This window comes from Chroicocephalus ridibundus, chromosome 13, assembly GCF_963924245.1.
Source record: "Chroicocephalus ridibundus chromosome 13, bChrRid1.1, whole genome shotgun sequence".
NCBI lineage: Eukaryota > Metazoa > Chordata > Aves > Charadriiformes > Laridae > Chroicocephalus > Chroicocephalus ridibundus.
Genome location: NC_086296.1, coordinates 14,752,361 through 14,770,182, shown reverse-complemented (window position 1 = coordinate 14,770,182; position 17,822 = coordinate 14,752,361). Strand labels below are relative to the sequence as shown.

At 57.0% G+C, this 17,822-nt stretch overlaps 1 protein-coding gene across 3 annotated transcripts in view; it reads left to right on the top strand.

Annotated features, from left to right (window-relative positions):
• NOS1 (nitric oxide synthase 1) overlaps positions 1–17,822 on the top strand; it is an 82,340-nt gene that overhangs the window by 1,123 nt on the left and 63,395 nt on the right. Inside the window, exon 1 of one of the 3 annotated variants that reach the window (XM_063350558.1) lies at positions 16,346–16,723. The exons of the other annotated variants lie outside the window; for them this stretch is intronic. The gene's annotated coding sequence lies outside the window, so the exon portion shown is untranslated. Of the gene's footprint in view, positions 1–16,345; positions 16,724–17,822 lie in introns of those variants that run through there. 3 annotated transcript variants of the gene reach the window in all.

Sequence of the window (17,822 nt, the reverse complement as noted above, 5' to 3'; positions counted from 1 at the left end):
GCAGCTCCCTCCTGGGTCAGCAGGTCGAGGGTCTGGGGTCCACAGGACCATATTATGCACTGGAAGCCTGAAAAAAAAATCCCTCCCGTGTGCATCCCCTTGCGCTTTTTGGGACCTTTAGCTTCTCTTACGTGCCACGCGCTCCCGCCTTCATTAGCCGCCGCAAATTTTTGGCACATCTTAGCATGGGCCAAGCCACGCCGGGCACGGAGGGGCGGCCGCGGGGGCTGGGGAGGGGAGGAAGAAGAGCAGCCCAAGGGGGAAGGGAGGAAGAAGAGCAGCCCAAGGGGGAAGGGAGGCACCTCCAGCCGGCGCAGCAGCTTCTGCGGGGAGGCGTGCGGCTCCTTCCTCCGGCAAGGCCCTCATCCTGCAAACGGCATCGGCACGCAGCTGCTCCGGCTTCCTGGGAAGTCCTATTGATGCCAAAGCAATCCTGGGGGGGGGGGAAGGGGAGGAGGGTAGGGAACGACACACACGACTGAAGTTATCCGGGGCTGCAGATGCAGGGTCCTTACCACCCCCACCCCCCCCAAAACCCGCCCCAACCCTCCTCCTTGTTTTTTTGGGGACCGTGATCAAAAGCTGGAGCTGCCGTCCATCTGCTTCTGACAACCTGAGCGCTGGCTGGCAGCTTCTGAATTCAGAGCGTTGAATTCCTCAATAATTAGAGGGTTGTTTTGGGTGGGGTTTTTTTGGGGTGTTTTTTTTTTTTTCTCCTTTTTTTTTTTTTTTCCCCCCAAAAAAAATCCCCATCTGGGCTTTTTCATTATGGGAATGAAAAGCCAAGGTGGGTGTGGGAGGGGGGCAGGTGGATTTTCAGCCTTAGCAACCCAAATCTTGAAATATTACATCAGCGCCGAAGAGGTGTAATTAAGTAGGAAACAAATGAGCCCAGCTAATCTGTTTTGCTTGTTTGAGCTTAGCGGAGTGCAGAAAACAAACAGAAGCTGAATGATGAATGAGACTTTTCTTTTTTCTTTTTTTTTCTTTTTTTTTTTTAAGGGTTTTTCTTTCACCGAGCCCCGAGTCGGGGGGGGGGGGGGCGGTTGGGATGCGGGTCAGGAAACTCGGCTGCTTTCCCCCTGCGGCTCGGAGGCCGCCCAGCCGCTGCAGCCCGTGTGCCGGCGCTCGCCGTTTGCCCGATTCTTGCTTTAATTGGCTTCTTTGCCAAGCCGGCTCCCTTGGACGCCTTCCCGGAGGGATGGGGATGGATCTCCGCGCCGCTGCCACCCGCGGCCGGGGGAGCATCAAAGCCATGGCCCTGCGGGTCGCCGCGCGAGTGCCCTTTAGCGCGGGCTCTGCCGCCGCATCCCTCCATCAGCTGCAGCCCCAGGAGCATCCGCGTGTTCTCGGGAGGATGAGCCCCTGCCCGAGGTTCTCTCTCAGCAGCGGTGCTCCCACCGCCGTGGCGCAGAGAACCGATGCTGTCAGTGCATCCGTGGGGACCCCACAGCGGCCCACAAGCTGCTCCCCGTCCCCCCTGCTGCCTCCGCCGGCGTCGCCGCCTCCAGCCGTCCCACGAGGGACAGGGGGACATGTCCCCGGCTGTGAAACCGCCGATGCGGGCAGCGTTTCGCGGCCCTTTAAACACCCCAAAGAGCCTTGGCAGCTTGGCTGGAGAAGACCATGGCCCCCCCGGCTGCTCTCGGCTGGCCGCAGCGGGGAGGAGGGCTGGCTGCGGTTTGTTTTCTCCGTGCACTCGCCTGCTTTCGGGCTCCGGCAGCGGCACGAGGTGCCAGGAGCAGATGGCAGCCATCGGCCGGGCTTTCTCTCAAATCCCTGTGGCTCCTGGCTCCGTGCTGGGCAACGACTCACGGTAACCCCCTCGGTCCCGCACCGCTCTCCGGGGAAAGAGCTTGGGGTTTGTTTTTTTTTTGCCTCTTCGTTGAGCACATCGCATGTAAGCCCCCTCCTTGACCCGCCAGGGAGCTTCTCGCTGTGGTTTTTGGTGTGATGCCCTGCGTCGGGGGCCGGAGGGGACCTGGCGTGGGTTGGGGGGTTGTGTTACAGGCAGATGGGTCTGAGCTGCTGCCCATCAGCCGATGTCAGCAAACACCCTGTTCCCCGCCACCACCCTCTGGCCAAACCCTCCAGAAATCGTTTTAAAAACAGAGGAAATGAGCAACTCGCTTGGCCGCGGGGAGCGGAGGGTGCTGTGGGGAGGAGGGGGCTTGGCTGGGTGGGAGCAGGGGGTGCGGGGTCCCGGGGGGCTGTCGGGGAGTGGAGTCACCTGGGGACGGTGGGCCTGGCCACCGCGGTGCTGAGGTCTTGCCTGACCTTGGGCATGCGCCTTCCTGGGCTGCACCGTGAGCCCCAAATATTGCAGGGCAGAGGGGATGCTCCCAGTGAGCCCCAAATACTGCACAGCACAAGGGATGCTCCCAGTGAGCCCCAAATATCCCACGGCAGTGGGGATGCTCCCACTGAGCCCCCAAACACTGCACAGTGGAGGGGATGCTCCCAGTGAGCCCCAAAATATTCCACGGCAAAGCGGTTGCTCCCAGTGAGCCCCAAATATTCCACGGCAGAGGGGATGCTCCCAGTGAGCCCCAAATATCCCACGGCAGAGGGGATGCTCCCAGTGAGCCCCCAAACATTGCATAGTGGAGGGGATGCTCCCAGTGAGCCCCCAAACATTGCATAGTGGAGGGGATGCTCCCAGTGAGCCCCAAATATTCCACAGCAGAAGGGATGCTCCCAGTGAGCCCCAAATATTCCACGGCAGAGGGGATGCTCCCAGTGAGCCCCCAAACATTGCATAGTGGAGGGGATGCTCCCAGTGAGCCCCAAATATTCCACAGCAGAAGGGATGCTCCCAGTGAGCCCCAAAATATCCCATGGCAGAGGAGATGCTCCCAGTGAGCCCCAAATACTGCACAGCACAAGGGATGCTCCCAGTGAGCCCAAAATATTCCACAGCAGAGGGGCTGCTCCCAGTGTGATGGAGGTGTCTGTCCTGGTCAGCATCTCCCCAGACCACCCTGGTCCTTCCTTTGCACCCGTACTCTTGGTCCTGCACCTTTAGGCTGTTTTGGGGCTCCTGGACAGGGTTGTGTCCCCACCGGTGACTCCAGCTGTGCCCCCTTTCCCTGCAGCGGGAGGATGCTGAGCCACCCCCCCGCCAATCTGCGTGACCCCCCCACCCCCCCGCACCTCCCAGCCCTGCCCTGGCCTCCCCTCCGCCCTCCCTGCCTTCCCCCCTCCGGCCACATCATCCCATCTCCTGCCCCCGGAGGGGCTGGGAAATTGGGAAATGGCCAAAATGAAACAAGTTCTCCCCTCCCCTCCCGGGTGACAATTTCAACCCCGCAGGAGCTCGCTGGCCACCAGCCGGCTCCTGCGTCCACACCGGCCCCCAGCAGCCCCCCCCCCGCCCCCACCGGAGGGGAGCACCAGCCCCTGCAGCCCATTATAACTAGCGCAAGCGGTCCCCTTATTATTGTTATTGTTATCGCTACTATTATATTTTTTTTAACTTGTTTTTTGTTTTGTTTTGTTTTTTTCCTCTCTGCGAGGAAAAGGCCGGTGCTATTTATTCGCAGGAATTGCAGCCGGTCGCCTTGTTTCGGTAGTGTTGCGGCTCTTTCCAAGTAATAAAAGCATCTCTGGAAGAGCAAATTGAGCAACTCGGTAGCAGGCAGTGTCTTCCTCACCGAGCGAGGGTGTTTATCCTCCCCGTGTTACTTCAGATGAATAAATTTGCCAGACAGCAATGATATTAGCCTCGTCTCAAAGACTTTATCAATTTGCAGTTGTCTCTTCGATGATAGTTTTTTATTGAACTGTCTGAGATGATTTCCAAAGAGAGGACTGCAATTTAAACTATTAAGTAATTTGGGAGAGCAATTAGTGTTAATCTGGAAACTCCCTGTGTTGCTCCCGAATAAATCAACCTCTCCGTGAGAGCCGTGCTGAAAGAGCCTGGGCTGATTTATGTAAAAGGGGAGGGGGGGGGCTTTCGGCCAGGAAAACAACAAGGAGCAAGTTGCTTGCCTGGAAAAACTTTAATAATTTAATAGGATGGCGGTGCGGTTCAGGGGGTGTCGGGGATTTGTGGGAGCTGGGCTTGGCTCCCGGGGTCTGCCAGCGTTCTGGGGTGCCCCTCCGTGCATCCCCATCTCCAAAACGCTTCTCTGCCGGCAGCCGTGCTCAACCCTGCGGTGCTCCACGGAAAGGTCTCGCTTCGACCCGGCGCTGGGGTTTTGCTTCTGGCCTTGTCTCTCCCAGGGGAGATGGAGGAGAGGGGGTAGGGACGGGGGGCAGGGAGATGAGGGAGGGGAGAGGAGACACACACACCCCCCGGCTTCCTCCCTTGCTGCCCACTCCCATGGGACGGGACCTGGCTTACCACCGCGTTGAACGTCAGGTAGGAGAAACACTGCGTGGTCCCATCAGGTGGAGCTGGTGGAGGTGAGGCCTCTTCCTCCTCTGCCTTGTTCTCTGTCGGCTTCTGCTCCAAACCAAGCAGCAAAACTAAGCCTGAGGTCTCCAAACCTGCCCCGCACAAGCAACCTCTCTGCTCTGCCCTGCACCACGGCCGTTCCTCCTCAAGGCAGGGCCGCTCAGAGGTGGTTGCTCAGGGCCGTGACCCAGCCGAGTTTCAAATAACTCCAAGGATGAAAAAGATCCCTCGTGTTTGACCACCTTTATGGGGCACATATTTCCCCCCCTAACAGCAAGTTGGAATTTCACATGTTCCAGCTCGTGCTGTTGCATCTCATCCTGCCTCTGGTGACCTCCCGCTGTCTTCTCCCCAGCTTCCAGTTAGGTGAAGTTGGGGAGCTGACTGGGCTTCCAGTTAGCCATTAGGTCTCTTCTTCCCCTCTTCTTCTTTGGGGAGAAGGAGCCCAGATCCTGCAGCCTCCCCTTGTGCCTTGTGTGCTCCTGCTCCAGTCCTTGATCAGGTTGGTGGTCTCCGCTGGACTTCCGTGTGTGTCCATGTCTGTCTTACCCTGGGGAGCCCAGAACTGGACACCCTCCAGACCTGCAAGTACCAAATAGAGGGGTATAATACAGCCCAGGGTAGCAGCTGGCTTGAGGCAATTTGAGCCATGGTTCTTCTTGTCCACCAGGATCTTCAGACCCTTTTCTCCAAAGCTGCTTTCCAGCCATTTGGACCCAGCCTGTCCTGTTACTTGGGGTTATCCCATTCCAGGGGCGGGACTCGGTGTTTGCCTTTGAATTCCCTGAGCTCCTGTTGGGCTGTTTCTCCGGCCCATCCTGGTCCTTCTGGAAGGCGGCTCTGCCTTCCAGCACGTCAACTGCTCCCCCCTCTCTGCTGTCATCTGAAAATGAGCTGAGAGTGCGCCCTGACCTGTATTTATCTCCTTACCTACAATTTGTCCACAAGGATGCTACAGGAGACTCTGTCAAAGGCCTCCCTCAAGTGTGTTATACAGCTTGCACTGCTCTGCCTTGGTCTACAGAGCCAATCTTCTCACCCTGGAAGGTGATGTGGGCCGTTGGCCGTGATTTACACCTGATAAATCCTTGCTGGCAGTTCCCAATTACTTCCTTGCCCATCACGGGTGGAAACAGCTTCCAGGAGGATTCGCTCCATCCCTTTCTCAGGCAAGCTGAGCAGCCTGTGGTTCCCTAGATCGTCCTTGCTGGATGATGGGTGACATTTGCCTTTTTTCCTGTCCTCAGGAAGCTCCCCTGATCCCCGCTATCATTCAGCGGCAGAAGCAGCCTTGGGCGAGGGCAGAGCCGAAGGGGCGAAGGCGGCCCCGGCAGAGAAGAGAGGACATCACAGCCCTTCTCTCCCTCACTTTGCCTTTCTCCTCAAGGTCATCCCAGGGAAGATACTTCTGTTTGCAGGGAGCATGACGGCATGTTGCGAACGGCATCTTGGAGAGCCTCCACCTCTCTTCTGTTTGGAGATATTGCTATTTTCTGGTGGCTGCTGTTTCCCCAGTCAAATACCTTCGTAATCCACTAAGGGACCTCACATCTCCCTTTCTTTCTTCTTTTTTTTCTTTGTCTAAAACAATTAGCTTGGCTCAAGCCCTCTGCAATACATCAATTAATACAAGCTGCGGCAGTAAATTAAAGGGAAACAGGAACAACTATGCTGGGATTAGGTCACTGAAACTATAAACTTTGGAACAAATCAGATTTCCTTGGGAAGGGAAATGGACAGCGGTGATATGTCAAGTCGTGAGATGAGACAGGCTCAGAACAACTTTCCAGAGTCTCCTGACTTGGCCGCTGGATGCCAGAACTTCTTCCCTGGGGATAGTTTTGGGCTGCCAGACCCCGTTGCTGCTGATAAATGCTTGGATGGCCAAACAAACAAATAAGAGGAGAGACAAAATGGAAAAAGGGGGGCGGGAGAGGGGGGGGGAAGCTGCACAGCCGCTTTGGGCAGCGTATGGTGTGGAGCTGTATCAAGACTCGCTGCCAGCCAGGTTTCCCGGCTCAGGGCCCGTATCCCCTCCTCTGATGCTCTTGGATGTTGTACATGGCTGTGTTAGAAGGTCGGATTTCTTCATTCCCAGCTCTTGGATGGGAATGCTCTTGGATGCTCTTGGATGTTGTACGTGGCTGTGTTAGAAGGTCGGATTTCTTCATTCCCGGCTCACCGAGTAACATTTCTGTCCTGCTCAGCGGTGCTAAGGAGCAGTGCTGGGAAGGGTGACGGTGCTCAGGGGTTCCCTGCAGAAGGGCTTGAGGGAGGCAGAGCGCTCGCACCTCTGTGCCAGCTCAGTCTGCGGCCAAAAGGGGCTAAAAAATCCTCCCAAAAGCCAAGGTGACTGGTACAACGGCAACTTCTGCACGGAGGGAGCGAGAAGATCCTTGCCTGGGCAAGGCACCAGAAGTCCCTTCCCCTGCCCACCCTCTGGCATCTCACTGCCGGTACCCAGGACAGACGGACTGCCGGACACACATCATCTGTCATCCCCAGGAAGGATCCGCTTGTGTTCCCGATGACCTGAGGTTGGTGGGAGGCCAGAAGCGGGGGTTCACACCCTCCTCGGGGGCTCTCACCAGCAGGGATGATTACAGCCCGTGTGTTCTCATTAGCCGCATAAACGCTTCATCCCTTTCGGCCTCTTACTCGATTCTTGGCTTGAGCGAGATGCGGCAAACCCAATTACACGGCGCGGGCGGGAGCGAAACTTTTCCTACTCTCGGCTCTGCATCATCCCTCCCTTCTCTCCTCCCACAGCTTCTCTCTTCACCCCCTGCTTCGTCCCCGAGGACCGGCCGTGCAAAACCCACGAGGTCCCTATCGCCTTCGCGGGAACGTCCCTCTCACCCTGTGAGCACAAACCCCCACTTGCCGCTGCTACCTGAGCACCGGGCTGACCCCCCGGCACTTAACCCCTGCCCACGCAGCTTCGTTAGCAGCGGTGCAAAGGCCACCGCATCCCTTCACCTTCAGACAAAAGTCTTGTTAATGATGGAAACATCTGCTGGTGGAGCTGGAATGTCATGGGAGCTGCAGGGACAGGGCTGCAGTGCTCACTCTTGAAAAAATAACTCTCCGTGGCCTTTTATTTCCTCCAGCGCTAATGATGTTTTGCAGTCATCCCGGCTCACTTGGAGCATTTTGATGCTTGGTTAAGTTTGGCAAGACCGTGCTCTCACCACTAGCCTACTCCATCACCCATCTTGACTTTGGTCAAGAGCTCTGGGCTCTTCGTGTTGTCAGAGAGAAGAGGCATGTCTGGACATGGGGCTGCGGGTGGGATCCAGCACCTTCTAGGGATCCCACCCCTCTCTGGAGAAGGACCGTAGTGGGCTATGATCCCAGGGGACCATGGGGCACCTGGACATCTGCAGGGCTGCACCCTACGGGGGTTGGTGTGGGCTCTGACAGGGCAAAAATGCCTTGTAGCAGATGTGTGGTGGAGCAAGGTGTAGTAGATGATGTGTGATGAACTAAGGTCGAGGAGATGATGTGTGATGGAGCAAGGTCGAGGAGACGATGGGTGATGGAGTAAGGTAGTGGTGAGAGCACAGTCTTGCCAAACTTAACCAAGTTGCCTGCTCCTTGCTTTTGGTTAAAGCAAAGCTGTGCCGCCTCTCCCCGCTCTAAAGGAAAGCACACCAGGCAACTCCTGCCCGGGTTTCGCACTCCTTCTTTCCGAGTTGACACCCGGAGGGTTGCCACTGGGACAATGTCCGTCTTCTTCATCGGTGGCTGGAGGCGGTGTACTCTGCGATGCTCCCGCCGCTGCCTCCCTGCCCGGGGCCGGGCTGTCATGCCAAGCACGCTGCCAGCTCCAGGCGGTGTTGGAAAAGCTGGCTTGGCCCTTCTCAGCCTGACATCTCTGCCTGCTGCTGTGGGGACAGCATTTGCTTTCTCTCCGTGTATAAACCGCCGCAGCAATGAAAGGCTGGGAGTGGATTTGTGGCAAGAGGCAGATGTTCATCTGTGGTTCATAGAGGTGGATTCATACACATGGCTGCACCCAGTTGAGTGCCCTTTCACCCTTCCTTGTACTGAGTGGGGACAGGGATGGAAAAAGCTACAAGATTTCAGCATCACTGAAGGCAAAAATATGGTCTTAGCTCTTCTGGGATCTTAACGACCCCACAAAACATGTTGCCATGTAATGTGGTGCCAACCTAAAACCTCCACGTTCGTGTAGACTCCAAGACAGATGTCAGGAGGACCCTCAACAAACTTACATGAACATCTCGGTAGTGGTTCAGGTGCAGCAGACAGCGTACGTCCCATTTGACTAACGCTGTAGCAGAACTTGCATCACTCCAGCATCTCGCTTGTGTTTCTGAGTTAATATCCTCAGTCCCCTTGTGGGAACCGTCATGCACCGTTGAGTGAGAATGAATCAGGCTGGAAGAGGCCAAGAATCATAGAATCACAGAATGGTTTGGGTTGGAAGGGACCTTAAAGATCATCTAGTTCCAACCCCCCTGCCCTGGGCAGGGACACCTCCCACCAGCCCAGGTTGCTCCAAGCCCCGGCCAACCTGGCCTTGAACCCCTCCAGGGATGGGGCAGCCACAGCTTCTCTGGGCAACCTGGGCCAGGGGCTCACCCCCCTCACAGCAAAGAATTTCTTCCTCACATCTCATCTCAATCTCCCCTCTTCCAGTGTAAAACCATTCCCTGTGATCCTGTGGCTCCCCTCCCTGCTCCAGAGTCCCTCCCCAGCTTTCCTGGAGCCCCTTTAGGGACTGGAAGGGGCTCCAAGGTCTCCCCGGAGCCTTCTCTTCTCCAGGCTGAACCCCCCCAGCGCTCTCAGCCTGTCCTCCCAGCAGAGGGGCTCCAGCCCTCCCAGCAGCTCCGGGGCCTCCTCCGGCCCCGCTCCAACAGCTCCGTGTCCTTCTGCTGTTGGTGCCCCAGCGCTGGAGGCAGCACCGCAGGGGGGTCTCACAGAGCGGAGCAGAGGGGCAGAATCCCCCCCCGTCGCCCTGCTGGCCACAGCGAAGCCAAGTGGGATTTGTAGGTGGAGAGCCTGGGAGAGCGTCTGCTGGAACCTCTGCCAGCATGTGCCCACGTTCGCACCGACGAAGCCTCAATCTTCGGCTCCCATCAACCTTTCCTTCTCCGGGCCCACCTGCACCTTGGGTTTCTGTGGCTGCTCCTCGGGGTTTTCTGGGGTCCTCGAGCCTGTTGTGGGGAGTGGAGACGACTGCGGCGAGATGGGGAGGTTCAGACACTGGCTAATCCTGTTAGGAAGCCAGTGGTTATTGCAGGGCTTCCAGTGGGACTTGCTAAATGAACCATAATTCTGTAATGAGATTTCCTTTTCCCGGCCAGACTAAATGTTCTTGGGCACTGGGAATAAAAGGTCGGCGCGGGGAGGGGGGGTAGGGGGGTTAGGGAAGAAGAAAAAAATCAAGTGAGAGAAAGAAAAAGGGGAGGGGGAAGCCTGTCTCAGGCTCCGTCTCCCTCTCGACTGTATCAAAGATCTGAAGAGCTCTCAAGACGTGCCCGGTTCTTGCAGCTCGCTCCTGCGCCCCGCGGGTGCAGCTCAGGGCAACAGGCTGCCCTGTCCTCCTCTGCGGGGGGTTGATAGGACCCCGAGAGCAAGAAAAACACATTCGAAGTTGTGATATCGCTCCAAAATTCAGAGAAGGCGAAGAGAGGCTTCTTGGCGAAGCAGCAGGATGCCGGAGAGGGGAAGGGCAAACGGGCTGCGGGGCTAGCGAGGAGAAAACACGCCCTAGAAAGACAGCGATTTCTTTGTAGGGAAGCTGAGTTACACCAAGAAGCCTCCAAGGTGTGTTTGGCCCTGACTTCTGGCTACAAGGAGGGGAAGGCAGCAGCCCCCTGCTCTGCCCCAGGAGGTCTCTGGGGTCTATGTGGCGGCGGAGGCAGCAGGCGAGGGATGCTTTGGGCTGGGGGCAGCTCAGCGCCGGTCCCGTCCCGCTTCGGCAGCGTCACCGCGGCCCCACTGCTTTGGCTGGGGTGAAATCAGGGCAGAGATGGGTCTGGCCCCACGGTCTGTGCAAAACGCCAGGGGTTTGGGGGTGTAAACCTGCGGTGGAAGCTGCCGTTAGCGCAAAGGCCGTCCACCGTTCGTGCTGGACCATCAGCCCCGTGGGGACGGCTGCTGACCCCGGGGGCAGCCCGGCAGGGACGGCTGCATTAAACACCTCCTCGCCCCCCCCCCAAAATCCATGAGACAAAGCGTTTCTGATTCAAACAGCTCCTCTTGCTCCCGGCGAGGGGCTTTGGAGAGGACTGGCGTGACTCCCCCACACGGCAGGTCTCCCGGCTGCTGAGCCCCGAGGGGCGGCGTCGGTGGCAGGAGTGACATTTGGGTCACACCGGGGGGGGGACATCCCCGGGGCCACCTCGGACACAGGGTAACGCGCCTCAACCGCGGGTAATGCGCTGACTGCAATCGCAGTCTCTGCTAACGCCTCATCCCCCCCCTCCTCCTCCGTCAACTTGCTTGCAGGTCTTCCCAAATTTCCCAAACCGGCCTCGTTTCACCCCGGGACGAGAAGCCAACCCCACCACCACCCCCCAAACCTCCCCCCACCCGGGGAAGGGCTGGGCTCTTTGCTCCAGTGCTTGTTCCAGCATGGGCTCTCTGCTGGGGAGCGGCTTGGGACTGGGAGCTTCTGCAGCAGCCCAAGGAGCAGGGAGAGATCCGCCTGCTGCGACGTGGTGTTTCGCAACAGCTTTTTTCTTGCTCGATCTTGCTTGGGGTTTTGTTTGGGGTTTGGTTTTTTTTGTTGTTTTGTTGTTTTGTTTTTTTCCTTTTCTTTCTGGTCTTTCTTTTTAAGCGTCTCTTTCTCTAATTTATTTCTGCCTAAATGGCAAACAGAAGGTTTTTGTTTGCCAAGTGCCGGGATGGGCTTCTCCGGCTGCGGCTGGTGCTTTGGGGCAAGCGTTTTCCAGCCTTTCCCCTGCTGGACGGATTCCCGACGGCTGAAAACCCCGAGCCCTGTCTCTCATCCAGCAGGAAAAAGAAAAGTGCTTTGATCTGTTTTTTTATTTTTTTTAATTTTTACTTTGAAATTTGGTCCCAGGGGTGCTGCAAATGTGTTGGCTGGTCCTGGCCCCTTCTGTGCCTCAGTTTCCCCGTTTGTATAAATGGGGATTGGCGAGACGGGCGGTGGTTTTCCAGCGTTTCACGGGGTAGGGCTTCACAGGGCCAAGGTGGCCTCTGTATTCATTGGGCTGTTTTTCCTGTTTACTGTGTTTTTAGCCTCAAAGCTCTCCCTCGGGCTGCGTGGATGGATGCCTCTCGCTCCTCACTGGCAGCCTGTTTCCAGGCCATCAGCTGCTCTTGCTGCAAACACCCTCAAATGAGGATGGGTAAAATCACATTGCTAAAAAAATAAAATAAAATAAAAACCTGAGTGGTTTGGATGCCAACTCTCCTGGCATCTTCTGAGCACCTCTCCTCCCTCCTGGCCCATGACCATTCCATACTGGTCTCAGGAGGTGGATGCAATGGGGCTGGGTCCGTCCTGCTCCACCAGCCATGGTGCTTGGCTGGTGTGGGGGCGATGCCCCTGGGTCTCCATCCTCCCACCTGGGCTCTTCTCCAGTATCTACTGGTGAGGTGAGAGGGGGATCCAACCCATCTGACAGCGGTGACAGCCTTGTCTGGGGGACGCTGAGGGAGTTTGGAGGAGTCACAGCCGCAACCCAACTTCCACCTCCTAAAGGGCTTCTGCCGGTGGCCCGATGGCAAAGGGACCGTCCCCTGTGCTGAAGTGGCCGGCGAAGGATCCCGAGGGTGATGGTGGTGCTGCTCCTGCTGGGACCTCGCTTCCCACCTCGCCAGGTGGGACCCATCACCCGTGGGTCCCGAGCCGGGCTGGGAGCAGAAGTTCAACCAGATGGAGCTGGAGAGCTGCGGAACGGCGAGTCCTACAGCCGTGGCCCCCGGGGCCGGCAGACAGATCACCCACCAGCCCTGCACGAGGCATTACGGAAAGGCAAGGATCTCTGCAAGCTTGTTAGGCAAAGCCCGAAAGCGCACAGCTACGGCAAAACCCTAGGTCAGATGTTAATGTCGCGGCGATCAATTTAATCCAGACTTAACCGAGTCATCTCATAAGAGCCGAAGCGCGTTAAGATGCAGCAGGGAATGCAGGAGCCCGGAAATAAAAGCAGTTGGGGCCTCTCCAGCTTTTTCCTGGCGTGGAGAGACAGGATTTCCCGGGATTTCGCCTCCTCCCTCTACAAAACCGGGCAGGATCCCAGGGCTGGGCGGTGGGACCGGACAAGGCAACTTCTCCTTGACTGGGACTTAACCGCAGCCCAGCCTGGGAGGGGAACTCCAGCTGGAGAGCGAGGAAAACATATTTTAGCCTCCAAAGCAGCTGGGTTGGGGTTTGTGGGCAGCGATGCCACCCTTGTGGTGGAGTTACCATCACCCGCCGGAGGTACCAAGAAGTGGAAATCCTCCAGCTTTTGAACACAGGCATGACTTCCCTTCTCCAACACCACCCATTTCCCTTCTCCAGCACCACCCGTTTCCCTTCTCCAACACCACCACTAGAAGGTTTAGGGGGTTGGTTTTCTTTTTTTCGGGGTGGGGGGTACCTTTGGCACCGCTTTCCTAAGGAAACAGGGTTCACCCAGCTGGGCTCTGGTTTATCCGCCCGCCTTTTCCGAACAAATCCAGCCGATTTCGGGCAAACTTAATGGGAGGGCTGAGACCTCAAAAATTCGGGTGCTTTTGTGAGGTGCGTGAAAATGGGTCCCAGGCGGCTGGAATGAGCGGGATGCCGAGCAAGGGGCTGGGATTTGGGCTGAAATCCATGCGGAACCGGTCATCCCGCAAAGAAACGTCAGGGACGTTCTCAAACCCCAGGCAAGGTTTCCATCAACCCTTGGTAGAGCTGACCTCAGCCCTGCTCGGGGATGGGGTCCTGGGTGCTAACGAAGCTCTCACAGGTGACACCAGTGAGCTGCTCAGCCCCAGTTCCCTCTCGTTAGTGGGGTCGGCCCTGCTTCCAGCAGCCTGAACCCAGAGGGCCTGCCTGCGAGCCAGGATTCGGCCGTGGGGAGCCTCTTGCAGCCTGGAGGTAGGTGAATCACCGAGGCTGAGCTGTGTCTAGAGGTAGCCAAAAAGCTGTAAATTGCTGTGAATTTGGGGCTTGGCATGTTCAATCCTGCGTGGGGCCGCCGAGCTCGCCCGGCCCCGGCCGTACTCGTCAGCTCCGAACAAAGTGGTTCGGGGAAGGGTTTGCTTCATCGTGCTTTAGGCAGGAGAAGCTGTTTAATACCTTTAAATCACAGCAGCTTTTCAATATCCCATTAAAGTCACTCCAGAAATAAATCTAAATTCCTGGCATAGCCTCTGCAAACTTCGGTGGGGAGGCCGAGCGCCGCCTTTCTTTTGTTTGGTTGGGGGAAGAAAAGGGGGGGGGAAACCCCACAGTTCTGTCTCTCGACTTGGTTTTTCTCCCTTTTTTTTTGGGGGGGGTGGGGGGGGAGCTGCTGACTCACGCCTTTGGGCTGGGAGAGATCCTGGGTCGTGGTTTTCGGAGGTGGGTGACCAATATCTTTGTGTCCCCCTGTGCTTGCGCATCCCCCCAGGAGTTGGTCTGTTGTTTTGTTTTTGTTTTTTTTTTTTGGGGGGGGGGGCGGGAAGAGGGAGGTGTATTTTTTTTTTTGCTGTGAGGAATTTGGGGGCCGGGATCAGCCTTTCGCGTTAGCGCCTTCCCCTTGGTCTTTGCAGCTGGGGCTGCGTCGCTTTGCTGCTCCTTCCAGGCTGGAAGAAGCCGGGGTGGATGCAATGGGGGGGTGCCCCAAATATTCACTTAAGTGGGTTTGGTGTGTTGCGGGGGGGACCAGGGAGGCTGGAGCTTCCCTCCCCACCCATCCTGCGGGGAGCCGGGGGGGGGGGTGGGTTGCGGAGTATTTCTGGCGTGTGGATTTTTGGGTTTTTTTGTTGGTTTTTTTTTTTTTTCTTTTTGCTCTTTTTTAGAAATTAAGAGCTCGACAGCAGCTGTTTCTCTCTGCTTTTGGGTTTGCTTTGTGTTCTTTTTCGCAGTGAATGCTTTGCAGATTTGCCTTATCAGGCTTCTCAGCCTGCTCCGAGCCCTCCGCTCTCCTCCCCGTCCCTATTTACCCAGGGCGCTGGCTGACGCAGGGCCCTTTCCTGCGTTTGTCACCACCCACCCCAAGGTCCTCCGGTGATAACTTTTCATTTAAGATTAGGGATTCGGGTCTTTCGGAAAGAGCCTTTAACCTACGGCGTTCTGAAATGCGTTGCTTAATGGGCGGGGGGGGTGGAAATAAAATAACCCAAATCTCTAAACGCACTGTTTAAGGTTGACACAAAAGTGATTTTATTTTATTTTTTTTTTCCCTAGTTTGTAATTACCCCAATAATTGATCCAGAGGTTAAAAGGTATCATGCGGGGGCCGGATCCCGCTAGAGAGGAGCGGGCTTGAAACAGGGACTCAAATGGCATAAAATACTGGGAACTGGCTGGTTTTAGCTGGTTTTAATGATCTCGATTCTGCTGATTTCAGTGGAGTCGCGGAGCTCTGCCGCTGCTGAGCATCTGCCCCCAAACTTACAGCTGCTGGGGGGGGGGGTGGCTCAGGCACTGGCGTCGCAAAACAGCGTTTGCATCTGAATAACCCAGAAGTAACTCTTTCAGCTTGGGAAGCAAGGTCTTAAAGCAGCTTTTGGTTTTTGGTTTGTTTTTTTTTAAAAAAATCTGGCTCAATTAGACCCCGGATTTGCGAAAAGTCCTTGAACTTTGGTGTGTTTCTTAGCTCTGCAACCTGACCTTAAAACGATAATGAAAGCAGTTTTGATTTGGATGGAAAGGCCGGGAGGGTTTTGGGCTGGGGGAAACGTGCTACCGCGCCTTTTAAAGGTGGTGGGGGGGTCGCATTTGGAAGCATGAGGAAAAAGACTTGCAAGGGAAGACAGACCAGTACTTCTCTGCCCTGTAATAGCGATGAAACATTAATTCATCCCCCTGGAATTTCTTGTTTGTGTGCTCCCATAATTTCATTTCTTTGGTGTCTGTATGAAGCTTGAGTTAGTTGAATGCCAGCAGCCAAATACTCTTCGACTAATATCTTTTTATTAGATTTTGTGTGTGTGTGTGCGCGCGCCCGCGCGTACGTGTGAGAGGGAGAGATCACCCTTTATAACCCACTTTATGCCCTCGGAGGCCGCGAGGTGCGCTCCGAAAGAACGTTTCCAGCCGCACGTCTCGAACCCTAACCCCCAGCGCAGGGAGGTTTAAGACGCGTAGTTGGCTTTCGGTGGGGTTTACAGGCGTCTTGGTGGAAGGGAGGGTGGTTTCGGGAGGAAAAGGCGCCGATGTGATGGAAGACTTCGCTTCGCCACGTCTCTGCCCGGTAGCTCAGGACTCGTTACAGCTCCTGAAGCAAAGTGTTTCACCCCAGCCGTGTCCTGCAGCCTGTGGGCTGGCGGAGCCGGCAGAGGGGTGTTTGTGAAAACCAGCTCCCCTTGGCCGTGTCCTCCCCAGTTTTCAGGGCAGCCTGGACTTGATCAAACCCCAGACTTTTCCCCCCCGAGCACCTGGCAGAGGGGAGGACGCCAAAGAACCCCCCCGGAGCCCATGGCGTGGGTGCGCCCGCCACGCAGCGGGGACGGAGGCAAGGGAGACTCCTTGCAGGTCCCGCCTGGGGTCTGCCATGGGGGCACAGGTCCCCCTGTATTTATGCCCCCCAGCAAACACTTCACCTGCGGCCAACCCAGCCGAGAGAGTGCGCGAAGCTCCGGCTCGGCTGGGGACTTCCCAGGCCCTCCTGTGCTCGGGGAGAGGAGGAGAGCGAAGGCTCACTGCCACCTCTAGGCAAGCACCAGCATAGGCACTTGCTCTAAACTGGAGCACAGACAGACAATCCTGGGATTTGTCCCAAATCGCTGCAGTCTCGGTGCCAGACCCCCCTATCAGCTGGTGTGTGTGTGTGTGTGTGTGTGTGTGTGCAGTTACATAGCCTCCTTAAGCTTTAGTATAAATATGTTTAGCCGTTTCTTTATTCCCCCGGGGCGGTAATCCCTCGAACACATTTCGAGTTGCATAGAAATAGCAGCCGAATAACTCCCGAGCCGCGGCTGCCGGGGATATTGTGTGTGTGCGTGTGTGTGTGATCCGTGCCGAGGCCGCGGTTTCCTAAGGATCTTAGAGAGCCGAGCATCCTGAGCGGCACGTTCCCGCCGGCGGGCTGCGAGCCCCGGCAGCCGAGCTGGCTACCGGCCCCCCGCCCCTCGTGAGAGACCCATTGCCAGCCCCCGACCTCCCCGCTGGAGCCCACGGAGCCGCCGGCTCCCCAAAGAGAGGTGGGTGAGGATGAAGGGCAGCAGGAGAGGGGAAAAGAACCCAGCTTCGGGGCCGGGAAGGGTGGGGGGGAGGGAAAGGAAACTTGGGCGAGCATTAGCTGCTGTGTTTATATTTGGCTTCTCCAAGCGCTGGCAGCATATGGCCGGGAGCAAGCGGCGCTGAGCTGATTTCAGAGGAGAAAGGAGAACCGGGGAGCAGCTGGGCGAGGGGCAGGGAGGAGGCTGTCCCCTCTCCTGAGCAGTTTTGGGGGATAACTTGCTCGGTAGCGCCGCTTGCATCTGCTCCCGGCTGTGAGAAGTGGAGCCGGGGGGGGGGGGAAGCAATTTCCATGGACGAGGCTGGCTCGGCAGGGCTGGGTGCGGGGGGGTTCCTCCGGAGCTGGGGTCTCTTCTCCGGGGCTCTCGGCTACCTGAGTGGATAAGGCAGGATTAAGGGAATGTGGTCCCTATGGAGAAATCCTGTCCACAAATGCTCTTTGCGGGAGGAGTGGTGCAAACGTTTGCTGTCACACCAAGAGCTGTGCGGGAAGGGGCTCCCTGGGTGCGGATGGGCCGGAATGGGTCTCACTCCACCTTCTCCCCTCACAGACCAACATCTGCCTCATTAGTTGTTTATGAACATCCGAGCCTTCCTTTCTGCCTGACTCATGGCTACCAACGGGAGGGAAAGGCTACCTGGGGCTCAGGGGGGGTGCACAGGACACGTGCAGGCCAGCAGCTCCCTTCTCACACCGAGAATTTGCTCCTGGCTTGCCTGGATTTACGGGCAAAAGGAGCGTTGTCCCGTTAAGTTTTCTGCAGGTGAGGGAGGTGCTGCTGTGCCCTGGTGAGGATGTGGCCCGCGGATGCTAGAGCTCATCGGGGTTTCTTAAGCTCTGGGCTAGTGGAGAGGGCTGGGATCCTGCCAAGGGTGCGGTGGCAGGGTGGGCTGGCGGAGTGGTGGTCCCAGAGCCGTGCAGAGGGAGCCCCACTCACCTGGATCCCAGCACCCCCCCCAGTCAGGGCTTGGCTTCCCCAGCGTGATTTCGCCTCCTGCAGACCTGCCTGGCCGGTAGGAGGGCGGAAAAGCGGCGAGGTGCTGGCGGCCGGAGCTCATGTC